Source organism: Cherax quadricarinatus, chromosome 97, assembly GCF_038502225.1.
Source record: "Cherax quadricarinatus isolate ZL_2023a chromosome 97, ASM3850222v1, whole genome shotgun sequence".
Classification (NCBI taxonomy): domain Eukaryota; kingdom Metazoa; phylum Arthropoda; class Malacostraca; order Decapoda; family Parastacidae; genus Cherax; species Cherax quadricarinatus.
This window is the reverse complement of record NC_091388.1, coordinates 887673-915281: the sequence shown is the minus strand read 5'-3', so window position 1 is coordinate 915281 and position 27609 is coordinate 887673.

The window sequence follows — 27609 nt, the reverse complement described above, 5'->3', positions numbered from 1 at the left end:
ACCGAGGAAGAAGTGAAGAGGCTTCTGAGTGAGCTAGATACCTCAAAGGCAATGGGGCCAGATAACATCTCCCCATGGGTATTGAGAGAGGGAGCAGAGGCGCTATGTGTACCCCTAACAACAATATTCAATACATCTATCGAAACAGGGAGATTGCCTGAGGCATGGAAGACAGCAAATGTAGTCCCAATCTTTAAAAAAGGAGACAGACATGAAGCATTAAGCTACAGACCAGTGTCACTGACATGTATAGTATGCAAAATCATGGAGAAGATTATCAGGAGAAGAGTGGTGGAACACCTAGAAAAGAATGATCTCATCAACAGCAGCCAACATGGTTTCAGGGACGGGAAATCCTGTGTCACAAACCTACTGGAGTTCTATGACATGGTGACAGCAGTAAGACAAGAGAGAGAGAGGGGTGGGTGGATTGCATTTTCTTGGACTGCAAGAAGGCGTTTGACACAGTTCCACACAAGAGATTGGTGCAAAAACTGGAGGACCAAGCAGGGATAACAGGGAAGGCACTACAATGGATCAGGGAATACTTGTCAGGAAGACAGCAGCGAGTCATGGTACGTGGCGAGGTGTCAGAGTGGGCACCTGTGACCAGCGGGGTCCCGCAGGGGTCAGTCCTAGGACCAGTGCTGTTTCTGGTATTTGTGAACGACATGACGGAAGGAATAGACTCTGAGGTGTCCCTGTTTGCAGATGACGTGAAGTTGATGAGAAGAATTCACTCGATCGAAGACCAGGCAGAACTACAAAGGGATCTGGACAGGCTGCAGACCTGGTCCAGCAATTGGCTCCTGGAGTTCAATCCCACCAAGTGCAAAGTCATGAAGATTGGGGAAGGGCAAAGAAGGCCGCAGACGGAGTACAGTCTAGGGGGTCAGAGACTACAAACCTCACTCAAGGAAAAAGATCTTGGGGTGAGTATAACACCAGGCACATCTCCTGAAGCGCACATCAACCAAATAACTGCTGCAGCATATGGGCGCCTAGCAAACCTCAGAACAGCATTCCGACATCTTAATAAGGAATCATTCAGGACCCTGTACACCGTGTACGTTGGGCCCATATTGGAGTATGCGGCACCAGTTTGGAACCCACACCTAGCCAAGCACGTGAAGAAACTAGAGAAAGTGCAAAGGTTTGCAACAAGACTAGTCCCAGAGCTAAGAGGTATGTCCTACGAGGAGAGGTTAAGGGAAATCAACCTGACGACACTGGAGGACAGGAGAGATAGGGGGGACATGATAACGACATACAAAATACTGAGAGGAATTGACAAGGTGGACAAAGACAGGATGTTCCAGAGATTGGACACAGTAACAAGGGGACACAGTTGGAAGCTGAAGACACAGATGAATCACAGGGATGTTAGGAAGTATTTCTTCAGCCAGAGAGTAGTCAGTAAGTGGAATAGTTTGGGAAGCGATGTAGTGGAGGCAGGATCCATACATAGCTTTAAGCAGAGGTATGATAAAGCTCACGGCTCAGGGAGAGTGACCTAGTAGCGATCAGTGAAGAGGCGGGGCCAGGAGCTCGGACTCGACCCCCGCAACCTCAACTAGGTGAGTACAACTAGGTGAGAACCAGTCCACTAACACCCAGGATGTTACCCACACCAGTCCACTAGCACCCAGGATGTTACCCACACCAGTCCACTAACACCCAGGATGTTACCCACACCAGTCCACTAGCACCCAGGATGCGACCCACACCAGTCTACTAACACCCAGGATGCGACCCACACCAGTCCACTAACACCCAGGATGTGACCCACACCAATCCACTAACACCCAGGATGCGACCCACACCAATCCACTAACACCCAGGATGTGACCCGCACCAATCCACTAACACCCAGGATGTGACCCACACCAATCCACTAACACCCAGGATGTGACCCACACTAATCCACTAACACCCAGGATGTGACCCACACTAATCCACTAACACCCAGGATGTGACCCACACCAATCCACTAACACCCAGGATGCGACCCACACCAGTCCACTAACACCCAGGATGTGACCCGCACCAATCCACTAACACCCAGGATGTGACCTGCACCAATCCACTAACACCCAGGTATCCATTATTACTGATGGGTGAACAGAGACAACCGGTGTAAGGAAACCCGTCCAATGTTTCAACCCTCTCCGGGAATTGAACCCTGACAGTCACCGTGTAAAGCGAGAGCTTTTGCCACCAGGCCACGGGGCACCATGTGTCTCATTCATCAACTTGTGTGAGAGATCTAAGCACCCATTCCACATGAGAAAGCGAGTGAATGGGTGGGTGGGGCGGGGCGGTTTGGACGAGGTCTTGGATGAGAAATGCGTGACCACCTAGAGTCGTCTCATCTCTGAGCAGCATAGCCCCAGGCAAGCACCCATCAGGTACACAGTCATCAAACTCACCAGCACAGCCCCTGGCAAGCACCTACCAGGTACACAGTCATCAAACTCACCAGCACAGCCCCTGGGAAGCACCTACCAGGTACACAGTCATCAAACTCACCAGCATAGCCCCTGGCAAGCACCCATCAGGTACACAGTCATCAAACTCACCAGCATAGCCCCTGGCAAGCACCTACCAGGTACACAGTCAGCAAACTCACCAGCACAGCCCCTGGCAAGCACCTACCAGGTACACAGTCAGCAAACTCACCAGCATAGGCCCTGGCAAGCACCCATCAGGTACACAGTCATCAAACTCACCAGCATAGCCCCTGGCAAGCACCTACCAGGTACACAGTCATCAAACTCACCAGCATAGCCCCTGGCAAGCACCCATCAGGTACACAGTCATCAAACTCACCAGCATAGCCCCTGGCAAGCACCTACCAGGTACACAGTCATCAAACTCACCAGCATAGCCCCTGGCAAGCACCTACCAGGTACACAGTCAGCAAACTCACCAGCACAGCCCCTGGCAAGCACCTACCAGGTACACAGTCAGCAAACTCACCAGCATAGGCCCTGGCAAGCACCCATCAGGTACACAGTCATCAAACTCACCAGCATAGCCCCTGGCAAGCACCTACCAGGTACACAGTCATCAAACTCACCAGCATAGCCCCTGGCAAGCACCCATCAGGTACACAGTCATCAAACTCACCAGCATAGCCCCTGGCAAGCACCTACCAGGTACACAGTCATCAAACTCACCAGCACAGCCCCTGGCAAGCACCTACCAGGTACACAGTCATCAAACTCACCAGCATAGCCCCTGGCAAGCACCTACCAGGTACACAGTCATCAAACTCACCAGCACAGCCCCTGGCAAGCACCTACCAGGTACACAGTCATCAAACTCACCAACATAGCCCCTGGCAAGCACCTACCAGGTACACAGTCATCAAACTCACCAGCACAGCCCCTGGCAAGCACCTACCAGGTACACAGTCATCAAACTCACCAGCACAGCCCCTGGCAAGCACCTACCAGGTACACAGTCATCAAACTCACCAGCATAGGCCCTGGCAAGCACCTACCAGGTACACAGTCATCAAACTCACCAGCACAGCCCCTGGCAAGCACCTACCAGGTACACAGTCATCAAACTCACCAGCACAGCCCCTGGCAAGCACCTACCAGGTACACAGTCATCAAACTCACCAGCACAGCCCCTGGCAAGCACCTACCAGGTACACAGTCATCAAACTCACCAGCACAGCCCCTGGCAAGCACCTACCAGGTACACAGTCATCAAACTCACCAGCACAGCCCCTGGCAAGCACCTACCAGGTACACAGTCATCAAACTCACCAGCACAGCCCCTGGCAAGCACCTACCAGGTACACAGTCATCAAACTCACCAGCATAGGCCCTGGCAAGCACCTACCAGGTACACAGTCATCAAACTCACCAGCACAGCCCCTGGCAAGCACCTACCAGGTACACAGTCATCAAACTCACCAGCACAGCCCCTGGCAAGCACCTACCAGGTACACAGTCATCAGACTCGCCAGCACAGCCCCTGGCAAGCACCTACCAGGTACACAGTCAGCAAACTCACCAGCATAGCCCCTGGCAAGCACCCATCAGGTACACAGTCATCTGACTCACCAGCATAGCCCCTGGCAAGCACCCATCAGGTACACAGTCATCAGACTCACCAACATAGCCCCTGGCAGCACCCATCAGGTACACAGTCATCAGACTCACCAACATAGCCCCTGGCAGCACCCATCAGGTACTCAATCAGACTCACCAGCAGCAGAATTATCAGACAAATGACTTGTTATATCAGCAGAGAAACACAAGAGGTGCGGGAAATAGGAGACTCGTCCAGGCACATAGGAAGTGTTTGTATCAATGATATTCTAAAGCCATACACAGAAAACCGGACATAGGAGAGGCTTGGACCATTTACAAAGTCACTTTGCAAATGGTCTAAGTCGGACCGAAATGTTGTAAGCTTTTCTCGATTATGTGCGGGTACTGTTCCAGTCGTGGTATTATGAGCTTTTGTTCTGAAACCACGTTAACTTAAGTGACTCAGTTATGACCTAGGCAGTGCTCCCGCTGTCACCAAAGGGGCCTCACCACTGAGAACTGTCTGGGAGATATCAGGTGTAGTTACTGACACTAGAAAGGACATCAAGAAGACCTTTGTCGAAACAGTAAGGAACTGGACAGACAGGATCACCAGTTCCTTAGAGGCTTATTTCATGGAGCAAAACAAGATGTCAGAATTGGTGAACAATCCATGGTACAAACCACAGACTGGCTGGTCAGGTACTGACTTTAGGTATCTGTCCAGGTCTCTCTTGAAGGCAACCAGGGGTTCATTGGTAATTTCCTACCATACATAAGGAGAATTACCGATAGACCCCCTCCTCTCAGGAGAGAACTGGACAGATACCGTGAGTCAGTACCCTATTAGCAAGGCTGTGGTTCGTACGATGGATTGCGTGTGGCCAGCAGTAACAGCCTGGTTGATCAGGCCCTGATCCATCGTGAGGCCTGGTCAAGGACCAGTCGTAGGGGCAATGTTACCCTCGCAATGACCTCCAAGTAGGTAACAGGTATCAAACACGTCATCCACAAGATTCTGTCGTTTGCCTTCCCTCTACCTCCTTACCAGTCTCTGTGCAGATCATCAAATCGTTTTAATTTTGTATTTGACTTGGTTATCTGATTGAGATTCACTCATGGCTGCCTGAAAAGCGAAGTATAAGGAAGGATCCACCCTGAAACAGCTAGGAATCAATGAAAGGTACTCCTATGTCACCTCGGCAGGTTGTTTCGTGCCTCATACAAGATATACATCCCAGTGGCTACCCTAGTGACCTACCTTGCTCAGAGATTGTCACCTCGGCAGGTTGTTTCGTGCCTCATACAAGATGTACATCCCAGTAGCTGCCCTAGTGACCTACCTTGCTCAGAGATTGTCACCTCGGCAGGTTGTTTCGTGCCTCATACAAGATGTACATCCCAGTGGCTACCCTAGTGACCTACCTTGCTCAGAGATTGTCACCTCGGCAGGTTGTTTCGTGCCTCATACAAGATATACATCCCAGTGGCTGCCCTAGTGACCTACCTTGCTCAGAGATTGTCACCTCGGCAGGTTGTTTCGTGCCTCATACAAGATATACATCCCAGTGGCTGCCCTAGTGACCTACCTTGCTCAGAGATTGTCACCTCGGCAGGTTGTTTCGTGCCTCATACAAGATGTACATCCCAGTGGCTGCCCTAGTGACCTACCTTGCTCAGAGATTGTCACCTCGGCAGGTTGTTTCGTGCCTCATACAAGATGTACATCCCAGTGGCTGCCCTAGTGACCTACCTTGCTCAGAGATTGTCACCTCGGCAGGTTGTTTCGTGTCTCATACAAGATGTACATCCCAGTGGCTGCCCTAGTGACCTACCTTGCTCAGAGATAAACACCGTACACACCTATTTAGTCAAGCTGAACGCAAACAGGAGGAGGCAGTCTATCAGCATCCTGTCTGCCAACATTACGGGCATCATTACCAATGTCGGTGAGCTCACGCACAGTTCCGTGAACACTTATCTTCCTGACATGATCTCTGTTGAAGAGTGAAACGTGCAATGTTTGGGAAATGTTTCTCCAGCAGGTGGTTTCTTCAGTCCAATACAGAGAAGAACGTTGTAAGATGAGGAGTTTGAGGTAATCAGTCCCTCAGTCTGGAGTCGATGTGTTCAGTCCATCAATCTAGAAAAATGTACAGCATACCATACCACGGGCGGGATTTGAACCCGCGGTCAGAGAGTCTCAAAACTCCAGACCGTCGCGTTAGCCACTGGACCAGCTAGCTTTATTACGATTTCGTGAGTCATGTTGACGGCTTTGAGGGGACTTGAGCTAGAGTTCGTCACGGCCACGCTAGCGGAACATTCGTCTGTAAAAACTTGCATTTGTGGTCACAGTGGTGGCCTATGCTAACCTTCCTATGGTGTAGAAATATACCTAGTTGGACGAATCTTATGATATGGTTTGCTTTCAATCGTGTCATTACGATTTCGTGAGTAATGCGCGGAACACATCGACTCCAGGCTGAGGGACTGATTACCTCAAGCTCATCTCCCACCGTTCTTCTTTGCACTGGACTGAAGAAACCACCCGCTGGCAAAGCGTTTCAACAATAGCTATTCCAAAATGTTGCTAGAAATACTAGCTACACTTCGTAGATGCGAGAAGACAGGCAAGGTCCAAGAGGTGGTGTGGGCGTGCGCTTCTCTAGAGTGGACTTGCCCAGTTCCATGATGTTACCGTCCCTAATTATCTAGATATAATGTTCTTTAAGCTATGCAAAAATCCTAGTACTTCTGAACTAGGTTCTTGCAGTATCTTAATATTAGATTTACATAATACCGACTAGCTGAAATGTTAGACACTTGTGTAACAATTGAGTTCCTTGCAGATGTTTCACGTCTATATAAGGAAGATACCCAGTGGTTTCAACTCCTTGCAGTGTTTAACATGAAGTATTGACTTTCCTACTTATGCCAAGCCCATGATGACACTCTTCAGGTCACTTGTTCTATTTAGGCTGGAATATTGCTGCACACTAACAGCACCTTTCAAGGCAGGTGAAATTCCTGACCTAGAAAATGTACAGAGAACCTTCACGGCGCGTATAACGGAGATAAAACACCTCAATTACTGGGAGCGCTTGAGGTTCCTGAACCTGTATTCCCTGGAACGCAGGAGGGAGAGATACATGATTATATACACCTGGAAAATCCTAGAGGGACTAGTACCGAACTTGCACACGAAAATCACTCACTACGAAAGCAAAAGACTTGGCAGACGATGCAACATCCCCCCAATGAAAAGCAGGTGTGTCACTAGCACGTTAAGAGACCATACAATAAGTGTCAGGGGCCCGAGACTGTTCAACTGCCTCCCAGCATACATAAGGGGGATTACCAACAGACCCCTGGCAGTCTTCAAGCTGGCACTGGACAAGCACCTAAAGTCGGTTCCTAACCAGCCGGGCTGTGGCTCGTACGTTGGTTTGCGTGCAGCCAAGAGTAACAGCCTGGTTGATCACGCTCTGATCCACCAGGAGGCCTGGTCACAGACCGGGCCGCGGGGGCGTTGACCCCCGGAACTCTCTCCAGGTAAACTCCAGGTAAACTCCAGGTATGTCTCTAGGTGCTCCCTTGACCCAGTAATTGATCTATCTGAAGGTACAGTCATTAGCAAATCTCTGACCACAATACGCTGAACATACCAACAGAATAATGTGAAAAATCATTGATGTGCTTGAGAGTATCTGGTATTTTATCTACTGAGTAAACGTTAGAGTGCAGTGATCTGCATAGGCATAGGATTCTGGGGTGAGATACGTGTCATTGAAGAAAACATTCCATAACAATGGCCCAAGCTTACTTCCTTGTGGGATACTTGCACTGTCTTGCTGATTCTGTCCCGTTGAGATACCTACCTCGAACGTAATCACTGGGGAGTCTACCACTCTGATTAACTAAGAACTACTCTACGGTAATCACTAAGGAAGCATAGGGCAAAGTCGGCGACTTGCAGTGCTTGCAGTTTTGCCAAGAGTTCCTGGTGGCACACTCGACCGAGAGTACCAGCAGTGTCCAGTGCGACTACACACCTGACGTAGAATTCATCCAGTTATTGGTACCACTTACTGGCTCAGGTGTTGGCAAGAGGTGTGGGATTAAAAGATAAAGAATCTAACACAAAGTGGATGTTGTCACAGTTGCTTTTTGTTGATGATACTGTGCTTTTGGGAGATTCCGAAGAGAAATTGCTGAGGCTGGTGGACGAATATGGAAGTGTGCGCAGAAGAATGAATATAGAGATGAATCTGGAAAGATTAAGGAAATGAGAGTAACAAAAAAAAAAAGAATAGATAATGGAAGTGGCTTGTCAGCAGATGGGTTAATGTAAGATGAGGTGAACCATAGAACTGTTGATGGAAAAAGTTGAGTGGTGAATTAAAGCATCTTTGGAGACAAAGAACTTGATCCATGGAGGGGAGAAAAGAGTGTTAAAAGAGTACGACCTATATTGTGTGTGTATGTACTCGCCTATTTGTGACTGCAGGGGTCGATTCAAAGTTCCTGGCCCCGCCTCTTCACTGGTCGTTACTTGGTCCGCTCTCACCCTGCTCCATGAACTTTATCGTATCTCTTCTTAAAGCTGTGTATGGATCCCGCCTCCACTACAGCACTCACCAGATTGCTCCATTTCTTCACAACTCCACGACTGGAAAAATACTTCCTAACATCCCTGTGACGCATCTGAGTCTTCAGCTTCCAGTTGTGACACCTTGTTGCTATGTCACATCTCTGGAACATCCTGTCTCTGTCCACCTTCTCAATTCCTCTCAGTATTTTATGTCGTCTGTCTTCCCTATCTCTTCTGTCCTCCAGTGTCGTCAGGTCGATTTCCCTTAACCTCTTCTCTTAGGTCATGCCCCCTTAGCTCCGGGACTAGTCTTGTTGCAAACCTTTGCACTTTCTCTAATTTCTTGACATGCCTGACCAGGTGTGGGTTCCATACTGGTGCTGCATACTCTAATATAGGCCTGACGTACAATTTCTTAGATTTGTCAGGCGCCCATATGCTGCAGCAGTTATCTGGTTGATGTTCGCCTCAGGAGATATACTCGGTATTATACTCACCCCAAGATCCTTTTCCTTGAGTGAGGTTGGCAGTCTTTGCCCACCTAGACTATACTGTGTCTGCGGCATTCTTTGACGTTCCCCAATCTTCATGACTTTGCGCTTGATGGGGTTAAACTCCAGGAGTCAGTTGTTGGACCAGGACTGCAGCCTGTCCAGATCCCTTTGTAGTCCTGCTTAATTCTTATCCACTTGAATTTTCTCCATATTCACATTGCAAACAGGCGCCCCTCTGAATCTATCCCTTCCGTCATGTCATTCACACACACAAGAACCAGCAACGGTCCTAAGACTGGCCCCTGTGGAACACCGTCACATCACAGGCGCCCACTCTGACACCTCGTCACGTACCATCACTCGTTGTTTGCTTATTGTCAGGTATTCTCTGATCTATTGCAGTGCCTTTCCTGTTATGTGTGCCTACTAAAGCTTTTGCACTAATTAATCTCTTGCGCTGAACTATGTCGAAAGTAGGTGTGTGTGTGTGTGTGTGTGTGTGTGTGTGTGTGTGTGTGTGTGTGTGTGTGAAGCATGGGTTGTCAATGTTGCAGCAAGAAGGATGCGGGAGACAGTGGTGATATCATGTCTGAGGGCAATGTGTGATATGATTAATAATAATAATAATAATAATAATAATAATAATAATAATAATAATAATAATACAATACAATAATAATAATTTTATCTCTACCAGTACATGTACAAGGTATACCAGTACATGTACAAGGTATACCAGTACATGTACAAGGTATACAGATCATAGCTGACATCAATGACATACTTCTATATAGGAAGTCACTTGTTATGCTGAGCATTTCCCGCAAATTATGTCAGTTTTGTCCCAGGATGTGATCCACACCAGTCCACTAACACCCAGGATGTGACCCACACCAGTCCACTAACACCCAGGATGTGACCCACACCAGTCCACTAACACCCAGGATGTGACCCACACCAGTCCACTAACACCCAGGATGTGACCCACACCAGTCCACTAACACCCGGGATGTGACCCACACCAGTCCACTAACACCCAGGATGTGACCCACACCAGTCCACTAACACCCAGGATGTGACCCACACCAGTCCACTAACACCCAGGATGTGACCCACACCAGTCCACTAACACCCAGGATGTGACCCACACCAGTCCACTAACACCCAGGATGTGACCCACACCAGTCCACTAACACCCAGGGTGTGACCCACACCAGTCCACTAACACCCAGAATGTGACCCACACCAGTCCACTAACACCCAGGATGCCACCCACACCAGTCCACTAACACCCAGGTACCCATTTTAATCTGATGGGAGAACAGGGACAGCAGGTGTCTTATAGAATCACATCCCTAATGTTTTCCAGCCGTACCGGAGATTCGAACTCCGGACCTCAGTGTATGACCTGGGTGTGCTAGCGATCGAGCTATGGAGGCATAGAATTCGTGGTTTGGGGACTAGGAGGAGGTGCCAAGTTACAATGATTAATATCCAGAGGGCTGGCGAGGGGTTCTTGACGTGGTTTGGATACTTAGAGAAGATGAAGTAAAATAAGATAACTTGGAGGGACGGGGTAAAGGGACTGGCTCGAACATCCCAGATGGATACGAGTAAGTGGAGACAAATGAATTTTATGACTTGACGTGCTGTTGGAGTGCGAGCAAAGTAATATTTGTGAATGGATTCGTGGAAACCGGTTATCTAGATGTGGAATGTACAATGCCAGCACTATGAAGAGTGGAGATACATTGCAGTTTGGAGAGAGAGTAATAGAGTTATGGTTAAATTACTTCGTTTTTTGCGGATTCACCTGACCTTGATGGGAGATGATCAGATATTAAAAACAACTGGTGAAGGTAATTGTAGGTTCACATGAGCTCTGGTAGGTAACAGCTCCTGGTCTTGTAAATAAAGGTAAGAACTTTGAACACAACATCGTAAAATATATGTGTAAAGCAGAGAGAGAGAGAGAGAGAGAGAGAGAGAGAGAGAGATAAAGAGATAAGAGACTAGAGTAATGGTGGTGCTATGTAGAACAGAACATCCGGTGGTGATCCTGTGTTAGTGTTGTGTTTGTGTGAGATATTCCTGGCTGGACGGAAGGGAGGGTGAGAGTCCTCTCTTACACCTGTGCTGCCTATGTTGCTCCACTATCTTGTCTATGTTGCTCCATTATGTTGTCTATGTTGCTCCATTATGTTGCTCCATTATGTTGTCTATGTTGCTCCATTATGTTGTCTGATGCTCCACTATGTTGTCTATGTTGCTCCATTATGTTGTCTGATGCTCCACTATGTTGGCTATGTTGCTCCACTATGTTGTCTATGTTGCTCCATTATGTTGTCTTTGTTGCTCCACTATCTTGTCTACGTTGCTCCACTATGTTGTCTATGTTGCTCCACTATGTTGTCTATGTTGCTCCACTATGTTGTCTATGTTGCTCCACTATGTTGTCTATGTTGCTCCACTATGTTTATGTTGCTCCACTATGTTGTCTGTTGCTCCATTATGTTGTCTGTTGCTCCATTATGTTGTCTATGTTGCTCCACTATGTTGTCTATGTTCCTCCACTATGTTGTCTATGTTGTTCCACTATGTTGTTTATGTTGCTCCACTATGTTGTCTGTTGCTCCATTATGTTGTCTATGTTGCTCCATTATATTTGTTGCACCATTATGTTCGTTGCTCCATTATGTTTGTTGCTCCATTTTGTTGTCTATGTTGCTCCATTATGTTGTCTAGTGCTCCATTATGTTGTCTATGTTGCTCCATTATGTTCATGTTGCTCTATTATGTTGTCTATGTTGCTCCATTATGTTGTCTATGTTGCTCCATTATGTTGCCTATGTTGCTCCATTATGTTGCCTATGTTGCTCCATTATGTTGTCTGTTGCTCCATTATGTTTTCTATGTTGCTCCATTATGTTTGTTGCTCCATTATATTTGTTGCTCCATTATGTTTGTTGCTCCATTATGTTGTCTACGATGCTCCACTATGTTGTCTGTTGCTCCATTATGTTGTCTATGTTGCTCCACTATGTTGTCTATGTTGCTCCAATATGTTGTATGTTGCTCCATTATGTTGTCTATGTTGCTCCATTATATTTGTTGCTCCATTATGTTTGTTGTTCCATTATGTTTGTTGCTCCATTATGTTGTCTGTTGCTCCATTATGTTGTCTATGTTGCTCCATTATGTTCATGTTGCTCCATTGTGTTGCCTATGTTGCTCCATTATGTTGCCTATGTTGCTCCATTATGTTGTATGTTGCTCCATTATGTTGTGTATGTTCCATTATGTTGTGTATGTTGCTCCATTATGTTGTCTATGTTGCTCCATTATGTTGTCTATCTTGCTCCATTATGTTGTCTGTTGCTCCATTATGTTGTCTATGTTGCTAAGTTATGTTGTCTGTTGCTCCATTATGTTGTCGATGTTGCTCCATTATGTTGTGTATGTTGCTCCATTATGTTGTCTGTTGCTCTATTATGTTGTTGATGTTCCTCCATTATGTTGTCGATGTTGCTCCATTGTGTTGCCTATGTTGCTCCATTATCTTGCTCCATTATGTTGTCTGTTGCTCCATTATGTTGCCTATGTTGTTCCATTATGTTGCCTATGTTGCTCCATTATGTTGTATGTTGCTCCATTATGTTGTCTATGTTGCTCCTTTATGCTGTCTATGTTGCTCCATTATGTTGTGTATGTTCCATTATGTTGTCTATGTTCCATTATGTTGTCGATGTTGCTCCATTGTGTTGTCTATGTTGCTCCATTATGTTGTCTGTTGCTCCATTATGTTGTCTGTTGCTCTATTATGTTGTCGATGTTCCTCTATTATGTTGTCGATGTTGCTCCATTATGTTGTCGATGTTGCTCCATTATGTTGTCGATGTTGCTCCATTATGTTGTCTGTTGCTCCATTATGTTGTCTATGTTGCTCTAATATGTTGCCTATGTTGCTCCATTATGTTGTCTATGTTGTTCCATTATGTTGTCCTTGTTTCTCCATTATGTTGTCTACGTTGCTCCATTATATTGTCTGTGTTGCTCCATTATGTTGTCTATGTTGTTCCACTATGTTGTTTATGTTGTTCCACTATGTTGTCTGTTGCTCCATTATGTTGTCTATGTTGCTCCATTATATTTGTTGCACCATAATGTTCGTTGCTCCATTATGTTTCTTGCTCCATTATGTTGTCTATGTTGCTCCATTATGTTGTCTGTTGCTCCATTATGTTGTCTATGTTGCTCCATTATATTTGTTGCACCATTATGTTCGTTGCTCCATTATGTTTGTTGCTCCATTTTGTTGTCTATGTTGCTCCATTATGTTGTCTAGTGCTCCATTATGTTGTCTATGTTGCTCCATTATGTTCATGTTGCTCTATTATGTTGTCTATGTTGCTCCATTATGTTGCCTATGTTGCTCCATTATGTTGTCTGTTGCTCCATTATGTTTTCTATGTTGCTCCATTATGTTTGTTGCTCCATTATATTTGTTGCTCCATTATGTTTGCTGCTCCATTATGTTGTCTATGATGCTCCACTATGTTGTCTGTTGCTCCATTATGTTGTCTATGTTGCTCCACTATGTTGTCTATGTTGCTCCAATATGTTGTATGTTGCTCCATTATGTTGTCTATGTTGCTCCATTATATTTGTTGCTCCATTATGTTTGTTGTTCCATTATGTTTGTTGCTCCATTATGTTGTCTGTTGCTCCCTTATGTTGTCTATGTTGCTCCATTATGTTCATGTTGCTCCATTGTGTTGCCTATGTTGCTCCATTATGTTGCCTATGTTGCTCCATTATGTTGTATGTTGCTCCATTATGTTGTGTATGTTCCATTATGTTGTGTATGTTGCTCCATTATGTTGTCTACGTTGCTCCATTATGTTGTCTATCTTGCTCCATTATGTTGTCTGTTGCTCCATTATGTTGTCTATGTTGCTAAGTTATGTTGTCTGTTGCTCCATTATGTTGTCGATGTTGCTCCATTATGTTGTGTATGTTGCTCCATTATGTTGTCTGTTGCTCTATTATGTTGTTGATGTTCCTCCATTATGTTGTCGATGTTGCTCCATTGTGTTGCCTATGTTGCTCCATTATGTTGCTCCATTATGTTGTCTGTTGATCCATTATGTTGCCTATGTTGCTCCATTATGTTGCCTATGTTGCTCCATTATGTTGTATGTTGCTCCATTATGTTGTCTATGTTGCTCCTTTATGCTGTCTATGTTGCTCCATTATGTTGTGTATGTTCCATTATGTTGTCTATGTTCCATTATGTTGTCGATGTTGCTCCATTGTGTTGTCTATGTTGCTCCATTATGTTGTCTGTTGCTCTATTATGTTGTCGATGTTCCTCTATTATGTTGTCGATGTTGCTCCATTATGTTGTCGATGTTGCTCCATTATGTTGTCGATGTTGCTCCATTATGTTGTCTGTTGCTCCATTATGTTGTCTATGTTGCTCTAATATGTTGCCTATGTTGCTCCATTATGTTGTCTATGTTGCTCCATTATATTGTCTGTGTTGCTCCATTATGTTGTCTATGTTTTTCCACTATGTTGTTTATGTTGCTCCACTATGTTGTCTGTTGCTCCATTATGTTGTCTATGTTGCTCCATTATATTTGTTGCACCATTATGTTCGTTGCTCCATTATGTTTCTTGCTCCATTATGTTGTCTATGTTGCTCCATTATGTTGTCTGTTGCTCCATTATGTTGTCTATGTTGCTCCATTATATTTGTTGCACCATTATGTTCGTTGCTCCATTATGTTTGTTGCTCCATTTTGTTGTCTATGTTGCTCCATTATGTTGTCTAGTGCTCCATTATGTTGTCTATGTTGCTCCATTATGTTCATGTTGCTCTATTATGTTGTCTATGTTGCTCCATTATGTTGTCTATGTTGCTCCATTTTGTTGCCTATGTTGCTCCATTATGTTGCCTATGTTGCTCCATTATGTTGTCTGTTGCTCCATTATGTTTTCTATGTTGCTCCATTATGTTTGTTTCTCCATTATATTTGTTGCTCCATTATGTTTGCTGCTCCATTATGTTGTCTATGATGCTCCACTATGTTGTCTGTTGCTCCATTATGTTGTCTATGTTGCTCCACTATGTTGTCTATGTTGCTCCAATATGTTGTATGTTGCTCCATTATGTTGTCTATGTTGCTCCATTATATTTGTTGCTCCATTATGTTTGTTGTTCCATTATGTTTGTTGCTCCATTATGTTGTCTGTTGCTCCATTATGTTGTCTATGTTGCTCCATTATGTTCATGTTGCTCCATTGTGTTGCCTATGTTGCTCCATTATGTTGCCTATGTTGCTCCATTATGTTGTATGTTGCTCCATTATGTTGTGTATGTTGCTCCATTATGTTGTGTATGTTGCTCCATTATGTTGTCTATGTTGCTCCATTATGTTGTCTATCTTGCTCCATTATGTTGTCTGTTGCTCCATTATGTTGTCTATGTTGCTAAGTTATGTTGTCTGTTGCTCCATTATGTTGTCGATGTTGCTCCATTATGTTGTGTATGTTGCTCCATTATGTTGTCTGTTGCTCTATTATGTTGTTGATGTTCCTCCATTATGTTGTCGATGTTGCTCCATTGTGTTGCCTATGTTGCTCCATTATGTTGCTCCATTATGTTGCTCCATTATGTTGTCTGTTGCTCCATTATGTTGCCTATGTTGCTCCATTATGTTGCCTATGTTGCTCCATTATGTTTGTTGCTCCATTATGTTGTCTATGTTGCTCCATTATGTTCATGTTGCTCCATTGTGTTGCCTATGTTGCTCCATTATGTTGCCTATGTTGCTCCATTATGTTGTATGTTGCTCCATTATGTTGCCTATGTTGCTCCATTATGTTGTGTATGTTGCTCCATTATGTTGTCTATGTTGCTCCATTATGTTGTCTATCTTGCTCCATTATGTTGTCTGTTGCTCCATTATGTTGTCTATGTTGCTAAGTTATGTTGTCTGTTGCTCCATTATGTTGTCGATGTTGCTCCATTATGTTGTGTATGTTGCTCCATTATGTTGTCTGTTGCTCTATTATGTTGTTGATGTTCCTCCATTATGTTGTCGATGTTGCTCCATTGTGTTGCCTATGTTGCTCCATTATGTTGCTCCATTATGTTTGTTGCTCCATTATGTTGCCTATGTTGCTCCATTATGTTGCCTATGTTGCTCCATTATGTTGTATGTTGCTCCATTATGTTGTCTATGTTGCTCCTTTATGCTGTCTATGTTGCTCCATTATGTTGTGTATGTTCCATTATGTTGTCTATGTTCCATTATGTTGTCGATGTTGCTCCATTGTGTTGTCTATGTTGCTCCATTATGTTGTCTGTTGCTCCATTATGTTGTCTGTTGCTCTATTATGTTGTCGATGTTCCTCTATTATGTTGTCGATGTTGCTCCATTATGTTGTCGATGTTGCTCCATTATGTTGTCGATGTTGCTCCATTATGTTGTCTGTTGCTCCATTATGTTGTCTATGTTGCTCTAATATGTTGCCTATGTTGCTCCATTACGTTGTCCATGTTGTTCCATTATGTTGTCCTTGTTTCTCCATTATGTTGTCTACGTTGCTCCATTATATTGTCTGTGTTGCTCCATTATGTTGTCTATGTTGCTCCATTATATTGTCTGTTACTCAATTATGCTGTCTGTTGCTCCATTATGTTGTGTATGTTGTTTCATTATGTTGTATATGTTGGGCCATTATGTTGTGTATGTTGCTCCATTATGTTGCCTATGTTGCTCCATTATGTTGTCTGTTGCTCCATTATGTTGCCTATGTTGCTCCATTATGTTGTATGTTGCTCCATTATGTTGCCTATGTTGCTCCACTATGTTGTCTATGTTGCTCCATTATGTTGTGTATGTTCCATTATGTTGCTATGTTGCTCCCTTATGTTGTCTATGTTGCTCCTTTATGTTTTCTATGTTGCTCCATTATGTTGTCTGTGTTGCTCCATTATGTTGCGTATGTTGTTCCATTATGTTATCTATGTTGTTAAATTATGTTGTCTGTTGCTCCATTATGTTGTCGATGTTCCTCCATTATGTTGTCGATGTTCCTCCATTATGTTGTCTGTTCCTCCATTATGTTGACTATGTTGCTCTAATATGTTGCCTATGTTGGTTCATTATGTTGTCTATGTTGATCCATTAAGTTGTGTATGTTGTTTCTTTATGTTGTGTATGTTGCTCCATTATGTTGTGTATGTTGGTCCATTATGTTGTCTATGTTGGTCCATTATGTTGTCTATGTTGGTCCATTATGTTGTCTATGTTGGTCCATTATGTTGTCTATGTTGCTCCATTATGTTGCGTATGTTGATCCATTATGTTGTGTATGTTGATCCATTATGTTGTGTATGATGGTCCATTATGTTGTGTATGTTGGTTCATTATGTTGTGTATGTTGTTTCATTATGTTGCGTATGTTGATCCATTATGTTGTGTATGTTGATCCATTATGTTGTGTATGATGGTCCATTATGTTGTGTATGTTGGTCCATTATGTTGCTTACGTTGTTGGTGGTCGAGGTATTGGTGGTGGTGCTGCTAGAGGTGAGGCAGCATAGTGGTGGTGCTTGTGGTGAGGCAGCATAGTGGTGGTGCTTGTGGTGAGGCAGCATAGTGGTGGTGCTTGAGGTGAGGCAGCATAGTGGTGGTGCTTGTGGTGAGGCAGCATAGTGGTGGTGCTTGTGGTGAGGCAGCATAGTGGTGGTGCTTGTGGTGAGGCAGCATAGTGGTGCTGCTAGAGGTGAGGCAGAATAGTGGTGGTGCTTGTGGTGAGGCAGCATAGTGGTGGTGCTTGTGGTGAGGCAGCATAGTGGTGGTGCTTGTGGTGAGGCAGAATAGTGGTGGTGCTTGTGGTGAGGCAGCATAGTGGTGGCGCTTGTGGTGAGGCAGCATAGTGGTGCTGCTAGAGGTGAGGCAGAATAGTGGTGGTGCTTGTGGTGAGGCAGCATAGTGGTGGTGCTTGTGGTGAGGCAGCATAGTGGTGGTGCTTGTGGTGAGGCAGCATAGTGGTGGTGCTTGTGGTGAGGCAGCATAGTGGTGGTGCTTGTGGTGAGGCAGCATAGTGGTGGTGCTTGTGGTGAGGCAGAATAGTGGTGGTGCTTGTGGTGAGGCAGCGTAGTGGTGGTGCTTGTGGTGAGGCAGCATATTGGTGGTGCTTGAGGTGAGGCAGCATAGTGGTGGTGCTTGTGGTGAGGCAGCTTAGTGGTGGTGCTTGAGGTGAGGCAGAATAGTGGTGGTGCTTGTGGTGAGGCAGGATAGTGGTGGTGCTTGTGGTGAGGCAGCATAGTGGTGGTGCTTGAGGTGAGGTAGCATAGTGGTGGTGCTTGAGGTGAGGCAGCATAGTGGTGGTGCTTGTGGTGAGGCAGCATAGTGGTGGTGCTTGTGGTGAGGCAGCATACTGGTGGTGCTTGAGGTGAGGCAGCATAGTGGTGTTGCTTGAGGTGCGGCAGCATAGTGGTGGTGCTTGTGGTGAGGCAGCATAGTGGTGGTGCTTGAGGTGCGGCAGCATAGTGGTGGTGCTTGTGGTGAGGCAGCATAGTGGTGGTGCTTGAGGTGAGGCAGCATAGTGGTGGTGCTTGAGATGAGGCAGCATAGTGGTGGTGCTTGTGGTGAGGCAGCATGGTGGTGGTGCTAGAGGTGCGGCAGCAGAGTGGTGGTGCTTGTGGTGAGGCAGCATAGTGGTGGTGCTTGTGGTGAGGCAGCATAGTGGTGGTGCTTGTGGTGAGCCAGCATAGTGGTGGTGCTTGTGGTGAGGCAGCATAGTGGTGGTGCTTGAGGAGAGGCAGCATAGTGGTGGTGCTTGAGGTGCGGCAGCATAGTGGTGGTGCTTGAGGTGAGGCAGCATACTGGTGGTGCTTGAGGTGCGGCAGCATAGTGGTGGTGCTTGTGGTGAGGCAGCATAGTGGTGGTGCTTGAAGTGAGGCAGCATAGTGGTGGTGCTTGAAGTGAGGCAGCATACTGGTGGTGCTTGAGGTGCGGCAGCATAGTGGTGGTGCTTGTGGTGAGGCAGCATAGTGGTGGTGCTTGAGGTGCGGCAGCATAGTGGTGGTGCTTGAGATGAGGCAGCATACTGGTGGTGCTTGAGGTGCGGCAGCATGGTAGTGGTGCTTGTGGTGAGGCAGCATAGTGGTGGTGCTTGAGGTGAGGCAGCATAGTGGTGGTGCTTGAGATGAGGCAGCATAGTGGTGGTGATTGAGGTGAGGCAGCATACTGGTGGTGCTTGAGATGAGGCAGCATAGTGGTGCTGCTTGAGGTGAGGCAGCATAGTGGTGCTGCTTGAGGTGAGGCAGCATAGTGGTGCTGCTTGAGGTGAGGCAGCATAGTGGTGCTGCTTGAGGTGAGGCAGCATAGTGGTGCTGCTTGAGGTGAGGCAGCATAGTGGTGCTGCTTGAGGTGAGGCAGCATAGTGGTTCTGCTTGAGGTGAGGCAGCATAGTGGTGGTGCTTGAGGTGCGGCAGCATAGTGGTGGTGCTTGAGGTGAGGCAGCATACTGGTGGTGCTTGAGGTGAGGCAGCATAGTGGTGGTGCTTGAGGTGAGGCAGCATAGTGGTGGTGCTTGAGGTGAGGCAGCATAGTGGTGTACACTTCCTGGCCTGATACACTTCCCTGCCTGATACACTTCCCTGCCTGATACACTTCCCTGCCTGATACACTTCCCTGCCTGATACACTTCCCTGCCTGATACACTTCCTTGCCTGATACACTTCCTGGCCTGATACACTTCCCTGCCTGATACACTTCCTGGCCTGATACACTTCCTGGCCTCATACACTTCCCTGCCTGATACACTTCCCGGCATGATACACTTCCTGGCCTGATACACTTCCTGGCCTGATACACTTCCTGGCCTGATACACTTCCTGGCCTGATACACTTCCTGGCCTGATACACTTCCTGGCCTCATACACTTCCCTGCCTGATACACTTCCCGGCATGATACACTTCCTGGCCTGATACACTTCCTGGCCTGATACACTTCCTGGCCTGATACACTTTCCGGCCTGTTACACATTCCGGCCTAATACACTTCCCGGCCTGATACACTTCCTGGCCTGATACACTTCCTGGCCTGATACACTTCCTGGCCTGATACACTTTCTGGCCTGATACACTTTCTGGCCTCATACACTTTCTGGCCTGATACACTTCCCGGCCTGATACACTTCCCGGCCTGATACACTTCCCGGCCTGATACAGTTCTTGGCCTGATAAACTTAATGGCCTGATATACTTCCCGGCCTGATACACTTCCCGGCCTGATACAGTTCTTGGCCTGATAAACTTAATGGCCTGATATACTTCCCGGCCTGATGCACTACCCGGCCTGATACACTTCCCGGCCTGATACACTTCCCGGCCTGATACAGTTCTTGGCCTGATAAACTTAATGGCCTGATATACTTCCCGGCCTGATACACTTCCCGGCCTGATACAGTTCTTGGCCTGATAAACTTAATGGCCTGATATACTTCCCGGCCTGATATACTTCCCGGCCTGATGCACTACCCGGCCTGATACACTTCCTGGCCAATACTTTCCTATATCCTTTCTAAATCTAAACTCATCCAACTGGAACATTAGACACAGAGAGAGAGAGAGAGAGAGAGAGAGAGAGAGAGAGAGAGAGAGAGACAGAGAGAGAGAGAGAGAGACAGAGAGAGAGAGAGAGAGACACAGAGAGACAGAGAGAGAGAGAGAGAGAGAGAGAGAGAGAGAGAGAGAGAGAGAGAGAGACAGAGAGACAGAGAGAGAGACAGAGAGAGAGAGACACAGAGAGACAGAGAGAGAGAGAGAGAGAGAGAGAGAGAGAGAGAGAGAGAGAGAGAGAGAGAGAGAGAGAGAGAGAGAGATGTTATCAGCGTCACGTACATCATACCTTTCTTCCGTTGGTATTAAAATATCCATTTATATATTCATCATTCACTTTTCTTCCCCTCCTCTTTGCATCTTTCCTATCTGTTCTTGAAGCTGTGTATGGAATCTGCTGCAGAGTCTTCATCCATATCATTCCACTTTCTGACAGTCATATGGTGGAAAACATTTCCGGTCTTAATTGTGGTATATAATTCTGTAGCCTCCACCTGTGCTTCCAGGAACACTCATCCCGTCTCTTGAAGGGTCTACATCTGTCCACTCTTCTATACCTATTCACTCATGAAAGGTCTGTACCTGTCCACTCTGGAAAGTTCTATACCTGTCCACTCTTGAAAGGTTTATATCTGTCCACTCTTGAAAGTTCTATACCTGTCCACTCTTGAAAGGTCTGGACCTGTCCACTCTTGAAAGGTCTGTACCTGTCCACTCTTGAAAGGTCTGGACCTGTCCACTCTTGAAAGGTCTGTACCTGTCCACTCTGGAAAGGTCTGTACCTGTCCACTCTTGAAAGGTCTATACCTGTCCACTCTGGAAAGGTCTATACCTGTCCACTCTGGAAAGGTCTGTCCCTGTCCACTCTTGAAAGGTCTATACCTGTCCACTCTTGAAAGGTCTGTACCTGTCCACTCTTGAAAGGTCTATACCTGTCCACTCTGGAAAGGTCTATACCTGTCCACTCTTGAAAGGTCTATACCTGTCCACTCTTGAAAGGTCTATACCTGTCCACTCTGGAAAGGTCTGTACCTGTCCACTCTTGAAAGGTCTATATCTGTCCACTCTTGAAAGGTCTATACCTGTCCACTCTGGAAAGGTCTATATCTGTCCACTCTGGAAAGGTCTATACCTGTCCACTCTGGAAAGGTCTGTACCTGTCCACTCTTGAAAGGTCTATACCTGTCCACTCTTGAAAGGTCTATACCTGTCCACTCTGGAAAGGTCTATACCTGTCCACTCTGGAAAGGTCTATACCTGTCCACTCTGGAAAGGTCTATACCTGTCCACTCTTGAAAGGTCTATATCTGTCCACTCTTGAAAGGTCTATACCTGTCCACTCTTGAAAGGTCTATATCTGTCCACTCTTGAAAGGTCTATATCTGTCCACTCTTGAAAGGTCTATACCTGTCCACTCTGGAAAGGTCTATACCTGTCCACTCTGGAAAGGTCTATTCCTGTCCACTCTGGAAAGGTCTATACCTGTCCACTCTGGAAAGGTCTGTACCTGTCCACTCTTGAAAGGTCTATATCTGTCCACTCTTGAAAGGTCTATACCTGTCCACTCTGGAAAGGTCTATACCTGTCCACTCTGGAAAGGTCTATACCTGTCCACTCTGGAAAGGTCTATACCTGTCCACTCTGGAAAGGTCTATACCTGTCCACTCTTGAAAGGTCTATATCTGTCCACTCTTGAAAGGTCTATATCTGTCCACTCTGGAAAGATCTATACCTGTCCACTCTGGAAAGGTCTATACCTGTCCACTCTGGAAAGGTCTATACCTGTCCACTCTGGAAAGGTCTATACCTGTCCACTCTGGAAAGGTCTATACCTGTCCACTCTTGAAAGGTCTATATCTGTCAACTCTTGAAAGGTCTATATCTGTCCACTCTTGAAAGGTCTATACCTGTCCACTCTTGAAAGGTCTATATCTGTCCACTCTTGAAAGGTCTATACCTGTCCACTCTTGAAAGGTCTATACCTGTCCACTCTTGAAAGGTCTATATCTGTCCACTCTTGAAAGGTCTATACCTGTCCACTCTTGAAAGGTCTATATCTGTCCACTCTTGAAAGGTCTATATCTGTCCACTCTTGAAAGGTCTATATCTGTCCACTCTTGAAAGGTCTATACCTGTCCACTCTTGAAAGGTCTATATCTGTCCTCTTGAAAGGTCTATACCTGTCCACTCTTGAAAGGTCTATACCTGTCCACTCTTGAAAGGTCTATACCTGTCCACTCTGGAAAGGTCTATACCTGTCCACTCTGGAAAGGTCTATACCTGTCCACTCTGGAAAGGTCTATACCTGTCCACTCTGGAAAGGTCTATACCTGTCCACTCTTGAAAGGTCTATATCTTTCCACTCTAGAAAGGTCTATACCTGTCCACTCTGGAAAGGTCTATACGTGTCCACTCTGGAAAGGTCTATACCTGTCCACTCTGGAAAGGTCTATACCTGTCCACTCTTGAAAGGTCTATATCTGTCCACTCTTGAAAGGTCTATATCTGTCCACTCTTGAAAGGTCTATACCTGTCCACTCTTGAAAGGTCTATATCTGTCCACTCTTGAAAGGTCTATACCTGTCCACTCTTGAAAGGTCTATACCTGTCCACTCTTGAAAGGTCTATATCTGTCCACTCTTGAAAGGTCTATACCTGTCCACTCTTGAAAGGTCTATATCTGTCCACTCTTGAAAGGTCTATATCTGTCCACTCTTGAAAGGTCTATACCTGTCCACTCTTGAAAGGTCTATATCTGTCCACTCTTGAAAGGTCTATATCTGTCCACTCTTGAAAGGTCTATATCTGTCCACTCTTGAAAGGTCTATACCTGTCCACTCTTGAAAGGTCTATATCTGTCCACTCTTGAAAGGTCTATATCTGTCCACTCTTGAAAGGTCTATACCTGTCCACTCTTGAAAGGTCTATATCTGTCCACTCTTGAAAGGTCTATATCTGTCCACTCTTGAAAGGTCTATACCTGTCCACTCTTGGAAGGTCTATATCTGTCCACTCTTGAAAGGTCTATATCTGTCCACTCTTGAAAGGTCTATATCTGTCCACTCTTGAAAGGTCTATATCTGTCCACTCTTGAAAGGTCTATATCTGTCCACTCTTGAAAGGTCTATACCTGTCCACTCTGGAAAGGTCTATACCTGTCCAATCTGGAAAGGTCTATACCTGTCCACTCTGGAAAGGTCTATACCTGTCCACTCTTGAAAGGTCTATATCTGTCCACTCTTGAAAGGTCTATATCTGTCCACTCTTGAAAGGTCTATACCTGTCCACTCTTGAAAGGTCTATATCTGTCCACTCTTGAAAGGTCTATACCTGTCCACTCTTGAAAGGTCTATATCTGTCCACTCTTGAAAGGTCTATATCTGTCCACTCTTGAAAGGTCTATACCTGTCCACTCTTGGAAGGTCTATATCTGTCCACTCTTGAAAGGTCTATATCTGTCCACTCTTGAAAGGTCTATATCTGTCCACTCTGGAAAGGTGTATACCTGTCCACTCTTGAAAGGTCTATACCTGTCCACTCTGGAAAGGTGTATACCTGTCCACTCTTGAAAGGTCTATATCTGTCCACTCTTGAAAGGTCTATATCTGTCCACTCTTGAAAGGTCTATACCTGTCCACTCTGGAAAGGTGTATACCTGTCCACTCTTGAAAGGTCTATACCTGTCCACTCTGGAAAGGTCTATACCTGTCCACTCTTGAAAGGTCTATACCTGTCCACTCTGGAAAGGTCTATACCTGTACACTCTTGAAAGGTCTATATCTGTCCACTCTGGAAAGGTCTATACCTGTCCACTCTTGAAAGGTCTATATCTGTCCACTCTTGAAAGGTCTATATCTGTCCACTCTTGAAAGGTCTATACCTGTCCACTCTGGAAAGGTCTATACCTGTCCACTCTTGAAAGGTCTATACCTGTCCACTCTTGAAAGGTCTATACCTGTCCACTCTGGAAAGGTCTATACCTGTCCACTCTTGAAAGGTCTATATCTGTCCACTCTTGAAAGGTCTATACCTGTCCACTCTTGAAAGGTCTATATCTGTCCACTCTTGAAAGGTCTATACCTGTCCACTCTGGAAAGGTCTATATCTGTCCACTCTTGAAAGGTCTATATCTGTCCACTCTTGAAAGGTCTATATCTGTCCACTCTTGAAAGGTCTATACCTGTCCACTCTTGAAAGGTCTATATCTGTCCACTCTGGAAAGGTCTATACCTGTCCACTCTGGAAAGGTCTATACCTGTCCACTCTGGAAAGGTCTATACCTGTCCACTCTGGAAAGGTCTATACCTGTCCACTCTGGAAAGGTCTATACCTGTCCACTCTGGAAAGGTCTGTCCCTGTCCACTCTTGAAAGGTCTATCCATGTCTATTCTCGAACAATCTATTCCTGTCTACTTTTGAACAATTTATCCCTGTCCAGTCTTGTACATTCTTTCCCTGTCTACCTGTTTACGGGGCTCCTTGGCACGGTGAAGAGGCTCTTGGTGTGAGGAATTAGACCTTTTGCTCTCCTTCCTCAGACCGAACCTAATTACCCCCCAATCCCCCCTTCCCTATCCCACCCTCCCTTTTTCCCTTTCCTCTTCCTCCTCCACATCCCTCCCCTATTCCCTTCCTATTTTTAGCCTTTGGGAGTCTTCCCACAGGCACTCTATTCCTAGGTAGGGGGAAGGGTAAGATAAGATAAGATAAGATTTCGTTCGGATTTTTAACCCCGGAGGGTTAGCCACCCAGGATAACCCAAGAAAGTCAGTGCGTCATCGAGGACTGTCTAACTTATTTCCATTGGGGTCCTTAATCTTGTCCCCCAGGATGCCACCCACACCAGTCGACTAACACCCAGGTACCTATTTGCTGCTAGGTGAACAGGACAACAGGTGTAAGGAAATGTGTCGAATGTTTCCACCCGCCGGGAATCGAACCCGGGCCCTCCGTGTGTGAAGCGGGAGCTTTAGCCACCAGGCCACCGGGCCACAGGGTACCGGGGCCCATCCCATTCCGTTGAGGTCCTTAGCGGTGGCGTAGTTTACCATGGAATCTGGATCACCTGGAGATGTCCCGATCCCTCTCTGGTCTCCCGGGGGGTGGCTTTAGGTATCTTTCGGGTGACGGGAGGTGGCTCGTCGGATGTGAGGTTGCTATCCCGGATTGCTGGGTTACTGGTATGAAGGGTAGGGTATGGCACGGGTTCCATGCTGCATCTGCACTACTTGGGTCCTTTTGGGCGTGGAGGGTGATTTACGGCCCTTTTTTGCCTCCTACCTGGAGTTTACCTGGAGAGAGTTCCGGGGGTCAACGCCCCCGCGGCCCGGTCTGTGACCAGGCCTCCTGGTGGATCAGAACCTGATCAACCAGGCTGTTGTTGTTGGCTGCACGCAAACCAACGTATGAGCCACAGCCGGGCTGATCAGGAACTGACTTTAGGTGCTTGTCCAGTGCCAGCTTGAAGACTGCCAGGGGTCTGTTGGTAATCCCCCTTATGTGTGCTGGGAGGCAGTTGAACAGTCTCGGGCCCCTGACACTTATTGTATGGTCTCTTAACGTGCTAGTGACACCCCTGCTTTTCATTGGGGGGATGTTGCATCGTCTGCCAAGTCTTTTGCTTTCGTAGTGAGTGATTTTCGTGTGCAAGTTCGGTACTAGTCCCTCTAGGATTTTCCAGGTGTATATAATCATGTATCTCTCCCGCCTGCGTTCCAGGGAATACAGGTTTAGGAACCTCAAGCGCTCCCAGTAATTGAGGCGTTTTATCTCCGTTATGCGCGCCGTGAAGGTTCTCTGTACATTTTCTAGGTCAGCAATTTCACCTGCCTTGAAAGGTGCTGTTAGTGTGCAGCAATATTCCAGCCTAGATAGAACAAGCGACCTGAAGAGTGTCATCATAGGAGCTATTCCTCAACATTCCCCCTTTTTTTCGTCTTTTTCTTTTTTTTTTTCCTTTTTATTACAAAAGAAAGAAGTGATATAACCATGGAGTCGCAAATCCATGATCCTGCTCCCCTCAGGCCCCTTACTGATACTGCACCCTGTTCCGACCTTGCCTCGTTATTTGACCGCTCTTTGGACATTCCTAATGCCTCTGTACCTCTTGCTAATGCCGTTTCCTCACCTGGTATGCTTCAGGCACTGGGGTTTCCACTGACTCCTTCGGTATGTCTGACCTCCGCTCTTCTTTGACTATGCTTCGGGCTTCTCCCTCTACAGTGCGGTAGTTTTTGGATCGCCCACCTGTACCATGTCGGACCCACTCTGGTCCCACTCCTAAACGCCCAAGACCATTACCTGATGATACTTCTTTGCCTCTCATTCTTCTCAGAAACGACCGGCACATTGTGCACTCCCTTTCCACGCTTTTTCAAAATACAAAATGGACTAAGTTTTTTTTACTCTACGACCGACTTTCTCTACTGCCTATCTTTCCGGCCATAGTAATGGCAAGGCGCTCCTATGTTGGTAGAGATATAGCCTTTCATGCTCTCAAGAGCGGTACTCTCATCATCACTGTCGAGAATGCTACCCAAGCTCACGATCTTTCTCTCCTTATAACTATCGATACTATTCCTGTAACTATTGAAAAACATCATTCCCTCAATTCTTGTAGTGGTACGGTTATTCTGCCCCATACCATTGTCCAACAGAATTTCCAGACATGTGGCGATGACTTTCTGGAACAGCTTGAACTCCAAGACTTCCCAATCCTCAAAGTAGACACTTATGTCCTTCCTGCCCACAGGTGGAGACGATACCCTTGCAATATAGCTCGCCTAACTTTTGACTGCAGTGAGTTTCCATCCTCTGTATATATTGCG